Source organism: Capra hircus, chromosome 22, assembly GCF_001704415.2.
Source record: "Capra hircus breed San Clemente chromosome 22, ASM170441v1, whole genome shotgun sequence".
Classification (NCBI taxonomy): Eukaryota; Metazoa; Chordata; class Mammalia; order Artiodactyla; family Bovidae; genus Capra; species Capra hircus.
In genome coordinates, this window is record NC_030829.1 from 47,349,280 (window position 1) to 47,357,810 (window position 8,531).

Genomic DNA, 8,531 nt, shown 5'->3' on the forward strand with positions numbered 1-8,531 from the left:
AAAGACAAAAGTGTAGAGTGATGCAGAACAGATCAGAGGCTGCCCAGGGTTGGGGTGAAGGGAGAGTGTAATGGTAATTACTTTTTGTAAAAAGGCCAGATGATCAAGTTTTGGGGTGATGGAACTGTTCTGTGTTCTGATTGTGTGATGGGTGGACATGAGAAGTCTTGTATGTGTTAAAGCTCACATACTGTACATCAAAAACAAAACCAATTATGGTAAGTTAATTTTTAAAATAAAAAAAGACTCATTGGGGCAGGGTCTATCCACATAAAACAAAAAAACTAAGGGCAGAGAAAAGAGCCCTTGGAGAGATGCAGGCAGGTACTCTATGTGTACTAGACCAAACAAGGTCTAGTCTTTCTTCCTAATACGTCATCTGCAACTGATGAGAGAGACGAAGTGAGAAATGGAGCATCACTGAGAATGACTTAAAGAGGGGGGAAAAAGGAAAAAAAGAGATGAGTCAATACAACAGTAAAGGCAAGAGCTATGAGCTTTAGGTATAGAAAGTCATAAATCCCCCTTTTATCCTTGCTTTTTGTTGATTCATTTCTCTATTCCCTGGGAAGAACTTCACAGGAAAATAGAAAAAAGCAGCCAGAAGGAAACAGGGCAGAGGGCAGGAGAATCTCCCTCCAAACTGAACTCCACAGTACAGCCGTCCTACGTTGCGTTCCAGCACCATGCCTGAGATCCTTATTCAAAGGTTCAATATTTTCCATGGTTTTATAAAACACAGGGTCATAAAAAACATAGCTGGAAATTCCAGCACTGATTCATCTCGCAAGTGCGTGATACTAAATGCTTGATACGTCTTGTTTTTTCAGTTTCTAATTCAATAATCTGGGTATAGCACCCTCAAGGGACACTTAGATACACCACCCAGATCCCAGAAACAGTGTGAGAGAGGCTCAGGAAAAATGATTTTGCTTCAAAGTCATGGTTTTTCACCATTATTGTATTTCAGTACAGATTCTTTCCATTTTTATACAACCCTACCTACTTGCCAACAATATTAACAGAATACAAATTTAAAAGGAGGGGGTTGTTATTTGTGATTCAGTGGATACAAGCATGTTGAGGAGAGGTTGCTATCACCCTACCCCCAAGAGAATCCTTTCCCATTCATAATCAGAAACAGACATCGAACTCAACAGATGAAGGAATCAGCTTCAGCAATTATTAATCAACGAAGTATTCACTGATTTCCCACTGAGTGCAACACCATGTGCTGGTTCCTTGGTGGTGACAACAGGATAAAATGTCAGCCACCAAGATGTATTAACCTCATGCAGTGAAAGCCACACACACACTGAGTTGTGAGAGAAGGAACAACCAACCAGCTAATCCCTACCCTTAAGAAGACTAAACTGTAAGTAAAGGAGGGATGATGAAGGCATTTGGAAAAGACCTAGGAAGTGGGGATCAGCTCAAAGGGCACATTCAATCCCATGGCCATCTTTTGGGCTGAAACAAAGGCGCACAAAGAAAGGAGTCTCTTGAGTTCATCAGGGCGAGTTCACAGAGAAGTGAAGTCTGGGGGTGGGGAACCCACACACAATATTGTGCCTGGAGAGGAGGGACAACCCATCTGTTAGGATGATGTGAGGCTGGAGGCAGCAGGGACTGCAGTGAATGGAGTTTTTATAAACAGCAGTTCACTGGCTCACAACTCCTTCCACTTTTGTAAAGAATTTTTATTATTTAGCTTACATACTTTATTTTTGCCTGTGGTATGATAATGAAAATGCCGATTTTAAAACACACATGCACACACACAACTTAAGGCACTTTCAAAAAGTATTTACATGGCTGCGTTTTGTAGCATAATTTTGCAGATTAGCATAAGTTTCTAAGTAACGGAAACTAGTATGGAGTACGGAAAGCTCCTCTCACAAAGGCTTATCACAGTCCCCAGAAGAACCTTTGAACTTAATCCTAACAGTCCTGATTTGTACCTTCTCTTCCAACCAGGTACTGACTGCCAGGGAATCAAATTTGCTGACTGTATTGAGCTAAACTTTACAACCTGGAATCCTAGCCTATGTGTGACATGTGTACCTGTGACTTGTAAAATAGCTGGGAGAAGACTCCACTTAGACTTTGCTGGTGGACCAGGGGTAAAGAATCTGCCTGCCAATGCAGTGGTCACAGGTTCAATCCCTGGTGCGAGAAGATTCCACATGCCGCAGAGCAACAAAGCCTATGTGCTGCAGTTACTGAAGCCCGCACACCCTAGAGCCTGCAGCCTGCAACAAAAGACACCACCGCAATGAGAATCCCGTGCACCTCAACTAGGGAGCAGCCCCACATCACCACAACTAGAGAAAGCCCACACAGCACCAAAGACCTAGTGCAGCCAAAAATAGGTTTTTTTTAAAGAAAGATCCTATTTAGAGTGACACTGTTTCAATTGCTTTGAGAATAAAATGCTTCTCACTACAAATTTCTAACAACTATCTTTTTCTCATCAGAAAATATTCTTTATAGAAACTGTGAAATCATACACACATGTACCTCTTACTATGCTCTAAAGAGACACAGGGGTAATTGGCTGGTTCTATATACGGTGAATAGTCTAAGATGTTCACACAGACATATGAACAGGGAAGCTGCATCTGCCTAGAATTTTAAAGTCTGCCACATTTCCTCCTCTCCAGCTGTATGTGTGCCTTCTCATTATCAGGGGTCACATTTCAGAGTTGTACTCTTGATCACAATTCTGGAACCTGAACTACTTTCTCCTGAACCAAAGATAACTCTCAGCTGACCACTGTTCTGGACTCCTTCCCTCCCCCCCCGCCCCCCACCCCGCCCCCAGCCACTGTCCGCTAGCTCTTATTCACAAACAAGATGGTACTGTTTAGCCTGTACCATCATCCTGGGGTAATGTCTTTCTCTTATCAGTAGGCCCCGATTACTTTTCAGACCACTGAATGTGGCCCTAAAGGGGAAAAACCTATTCCCCACTCCTAATTCTTTCAAGCTGTGTGATCTTAGCATGGCACTTAACCTCTCTGAGCCTCCCCTAAAGTACAGACAACAATGGCACATGCCTTATACGATTAAGTGGGACAAAACACACATGCACCACTCGGAATACAGTGCAACATAAGAATGCTCGTCAAAACGTTTGCACCTTGTTTTATGTCCCTGGATATGTTTTAGTGTCTCCTGGTTTATAGTCCATAGGAACTTGAATAGAATTTGTATCCTGCTGTTGTGTGGGGAAAAAGAGAGTGCTCATCAAACACTAGCTCCCGAGCCATGGCAGGGGACATGGTTACAACAGCAGTGGTAGTAATATTTCCTTTATCCCCACCAGTATGTGTCTTTGATGAGTGGTAGTGATTTGTTCTTGGAGAAGGCAATGGCACCCTACTCCAGTACTCTTGCCTGGAAAATCCCATGGACAGAGGAGCCTGGTGGGCTGCAGTCCATCGGGTAGCTAGGAGTCAGACACGACTGAGCAACTTCGCTTTCATGCATTGGAGAAGGAAATAGCAACCCACTCCAGTGTTCTTGCCTGGAGAATCCCAGGGACGGGGGAGCCTCGTGGGCTGCCATCTATGGGGTCGCAAAGAGTCAGACATAACTAAAGCAACTTAGCAGCAGCAGTGATTTGTTCTTAAGGATAACAGGAAGAGAGCAGAGGTGCTCCTAGAGGCTCTGCAGCCAAGTGGTAATGTGGAAGGGCAGTATAAACACACTTTTTTATAACTTGATAACTAAGAAACAGGGACTGTGTGAAACACAAGCCTAGTCTAATTAAATAAGTTCCAGAAATTAGGAATTTATTTAAAACTTCACTGAAATGCTCCACTAATTTGCAGCAAGTTCATTCTGAATGACTGTCAACTAGAATACATTCACATAAATAAAACAGCAAGAAAAGTTATGACCAACCTAGATAGCACATTCAAAAGCAGAGACATTACTTTGCCGACTAAGGTCCGCCTAGTCAAGGCTATGGTTTTTCCTGTGGTCATGTATGGATGTGAGAGTTGGACTGTGAAGAAGGCCGAGCGCCGAATAATTGACGCGTTTGAACTGTGGTGTTGGAGAAGACTCTTGAGAGTCCCTTGGACTGCAAGGAGATCCAACCAGTCCATTCTGAAGGAGATCAGCCCTGGGATTTCTTAGGAAGGATTGATGCTAAAGCTGAAACTCCAGTACTTTGGCCACCTCATGTGAAGAGTTAACTCTTTGGAAAAGACCCTGATGCTGGGAGGGACTGGGGGCGGGAGAAGGGGACGACAGAGGATGAGACAGCTGGATGGCATCACTGACTCAATGGATGTAAGTTTGAGTAAACTCCAGGAGTTGGTGATGGACAGGGAGGCCTGGCGTGCTGTGATTCATGGGGTCACAAAGAATCGGACGCGACTGAGCGACTGAACTGAACTGACTCTATTTTTTAAATTATTGATTCAAATTATTGATTTAGTTTTGCCAGGTCTTAGCCGCAGCATGCGGGATCTTTAGTTGTGACATGCAGGATCTATTTCCCAGCGCAGAGATTGAACCTGGGCCCCCTGCATTGGGAGCATGGAGTCTTAGCCACTGGACCACCAAGGAAGTCCCCCAAACAGCATTACTTTAAACTGCTTTCTAAGCTAAGACAGTATTTCCCTGCAGTGGTTCTTACTGTCCCTGCTTTAATGCATGTGCAGGCAGCTTGATTTGTGTCTGCAAGTAATTTTTTAGTGCGCCTGAGAGCTTTTAACATAACTTTGAAGCAACTGTACTCTTATATCAGATCAGCCCTGCACCGCTCTGTCCTGTGTTTATTAAGCACCCAGCAGGTAAAGATACAGCAGGGACATACAGAGGAATAAAACGTAGTTGCTGGCCTGAAGAAGTTTATAGTTTAGAAAGAAGGGAATTCACAGGAATACTAAATCTTTTATAAAGTGTATCATGGAAATCAGGAGTTTAAGCCGGCAGCACAGGAAGAGCCTGAACTTACCTCCTTCTATGGACACAACATTGACAGCTACATATGGAATACCTTTTCTCTGAAAAGGACCCAAGGACTACATAAACAGTGGCTTCATAACCAAAATTAGAGATGCACCAAGACTAGTAAGAGGCAGAGACTGAGCCTCACGCAGGAACTCCGAGAGGTATGGTGCCCCACGGGAGGGAAGGGATAGACAAAATACAAAACCCCCCCTTGAGGAGGGAAAGGACTATGTCACACATTTGGTCTCACACCAGGAAAAAAAAAAAAAAACAGCCCCCCAAATGGCTGGATTCTAAAATCAACAGCCAGGAGTAAGTCCAGGGAACCACAGAACTGTAGGGAACTGAGAATCTACTCTTAAAGCAGTGCAGACCACTGACCCTGAGACCCAGCAGAGAACCAACAGTGTGGAAAGCGCCAGGACCGGAAGTGACGGAGAACCACCCACTAACCCCACAGCAGCTTCCGGAAAGGCAGGAACCTTCAGGAACGTTCCCTGGCGTTCATCTCGTTCTAACTCGCTGGTGACAGAGCTGGTGGACACCGTTTGTCCAGCACCAGCCCACACCCACACGGTGCGGCAGCAGAGGCCTGCCACGGGCCGCAAGGGCAGGCACGAGGGGAGCCCTGAGCGCTGCGCTGTGAGGCCAGAGGGGACTGCACTTCCGGCCCCACAGATCATCCCCCACGCAACACTACACCTTTAAGACTGGGAGAGGCAGCCCTTTCATCTAACACATACATACAAATAAAAAGAGTCAGGCAAAATGAGGTGCCTTAGGAAGTTGTTCCAAACCAAAGGAAAAGACAAATCCCCAGAAAAAGACCCTGACAAAATGGAGATAAGCAACCTAATTTATAAAGGATTCACAGTAATAGTCATAAAGGTGCTCAGTGATCTCGGGAGAAGAATGGATGGGCACAGTGATAACTTCAGAGACATACAAAATACAAGAAAGTAACAAACAGAGGTTATGACTGAACTGAAAAATGCAACTGAGGGGCTCAACAGCCCCTGTCTGATCCAGGGGCTGGATGAAGTAAAAGCACAAATCAATAAGCTAAAAGAGAAAGCAATGGAAATCACTCACACAGGGCAGCAAGATGAAAAAAGAATTTTTAAAAGGAGGAAACCTTAAGGGACCTCTGGGACATCATCAAAGCAGAATAACATTCACATTGTAGGGTTCCAGAAGAAGAGAGAAAGGGTCAGAAAAAAATATTTGAAGAAATTATGGCAGAAACTTTCCTAATCTGAGAAAGCAAACAAATATACAGCTCCAGGAAGCTCATAAAGTTACAAATAAAATGAATCCAAAAAGAACCACACCAAGACACATTATAATTAAAATAGTAAAAGTTAAGAATAAAGAGAATTTTAAAAGCAGCAAGAGGAAAACAACTTATTATATACAAGGGAAACCCCACAAAACTATTATTCAGTAGAAACTGTCTAGGTCAGAAGGGCATGGCATGATATATTCAAAAGGCTGAAAGGAAAAGACTAACAACCAAGTATCCTCTACCTAGCAATGTTATCTTTCAAAATTTAAAAAGAGATGAACAGTTTCCCAGACAAGTATCACCAGCCCTACAAAAAAATGTTAAATGAACTTTTTAAACAGAAAAGGCCGTAACTAAAAATACATGAAAGAAAAAATTTCACTGGTAAAGGCATATATGTAGTAAAGGTAGTAGATCAACTACTTAAAAAGCTTGTATGAAAGTTAAACAAAAGTAGCAACAATCAGTAACTGCAGTATCTACCTGAGAGGAAAAAATACAAATTCATTAATTATGAAATATGGAAAAAGAATAGAGTTTATATCAGATTGGTACAAAAGTAATTGTGGTTCAGACCATGACTTTTAAATCATTAAAACAGACTCAAAAACATCTTTATCATTCAAAATAGGAACCATTACAATCAAACATTTTTGCCAATGAAAATCCGTGCTTTGGGATTCGACAAACTCTTGGAAAGCGTTTTCTGCCTCCTGCTGGTTGTGGAAGCATTCTCCCTGAAAGAAAGTTGTCAAGATGCTTGAAGAAGTGGTAGTCGGTTGGTGAGAGGTCAGGTGAATATGATGGATGAGGCAATACTTTGTAGCTCAATTCATTCAACTTTTGAAGCATTGGTTGTGCAATGTATGGTTTGGCGTTGTCGTGGAGAAGAATTGGGCCCATTCTGTTGATCAGTCTCAGCTGAAGCACTGCAGATTTCGTTGCACTTCATCGATCTGCTGAGCATACTTCTCAGATATAATGGTTTCACCAGGATTCAGAAAGCTGTAGTGGATCAGACAGGCATCAGAACACCAAACAGTGACCATGACCTTTTTTGGGTGCAAGTTTGGCTTTTGTTTTGTTTTGTTTTGTTTTCCAGGTTCATAATTTATTATACAAATTGAGTATTACATGATGAGTTGACATTAGCTTCTTCAGGCATGGGAACTTAACAAATAATGTACAGTTCAGAATCTGTTTATGTTGCTTTCACAGCTGGAGTTTTTTTAGACCTTAACTTGAAGTATAAGACTATCAAAGCAATACTTCCATATGCGGCCAGCACACAATTCATTCTCCCTGTAAGAGAATAAGAGTTGAAATATTTTTTGATACTGGAACTGAGCATCAGCTTCTGGACCTGCCATGATTTCTGTCTTTCAAGGGGTTCAAACTCCACGGCCTGTGTCCTTCACTGTACGCTGCTGCCCCTCAATCCCGCTGCCAAGTTTGGTTTTTGGAAGTGCTTTGGAGTGTCTTCTTGGTCCAACGACTGAGCTAGCTGTCACCAGCTGTCGTACAAAATCCATCTTTCATTGCAGGTCTCAAACCGATCAATAAACAATTCATCCTTGTTGCATAGAATAAGAGACTGACACTTCAAAACAACAATTTTTTGATTTGCAGTCAGCCTATGAGCACCCACTTATCGAGCTTTTTCACCTTTCCAATTTGCTTCAAATGTTGAATGACCACAGAATGGTTGATGCTGACTTCTATGGCAACTTCTCATGCAGTTGTAAGAGGATCAGCTTTGATGATGCTCTCCATTGATCGTTGTCAACTTTTGATGGCTAGCCACTATGCTCCTCATGTTCAAGGCTCTCATCTCCTTCACGAAATTTCTTTGTGAACCACCACTGCACTGCACGTTCATTAGCAGCTCCTGGGCGAAATGCACTGCTGATGTTGCAAGTTCTCTCTGCTGCTGAACAACCCATTCTGAACTTGAATAAGAAAATCACTCGAATTTTCTTTTTGTCTAACATCATTTCTATAGTCTAAAATAATTATGAACAGCAAATAAGTTATGCAGAAAAACAAACTAAGATATGTGCATTAAAATGATGTATAACATAACCACATTTGAGAATGTATTCCAATGTCAAAGGGTAAAGTTCGATAATGCAAAACCGCAATTACTTTCACACCAACCTAACAGACTACATTCGAACACAGGTGACCATCAACTTAGGATAAACTACCATATATATATGTGTGTGTGTGTGTGTATGTACATATCATTATATATATGTTGTTATATATGAACCTCATA

General features: G+C 42.4%; 1 pseudogene; it reads right to left on the reverse strand.

Annotated features, from left to right (window-relative positions):
* LOC102174440 lies at positions 7,394-7,623 on the reverse strand (annotated as a pseudogene).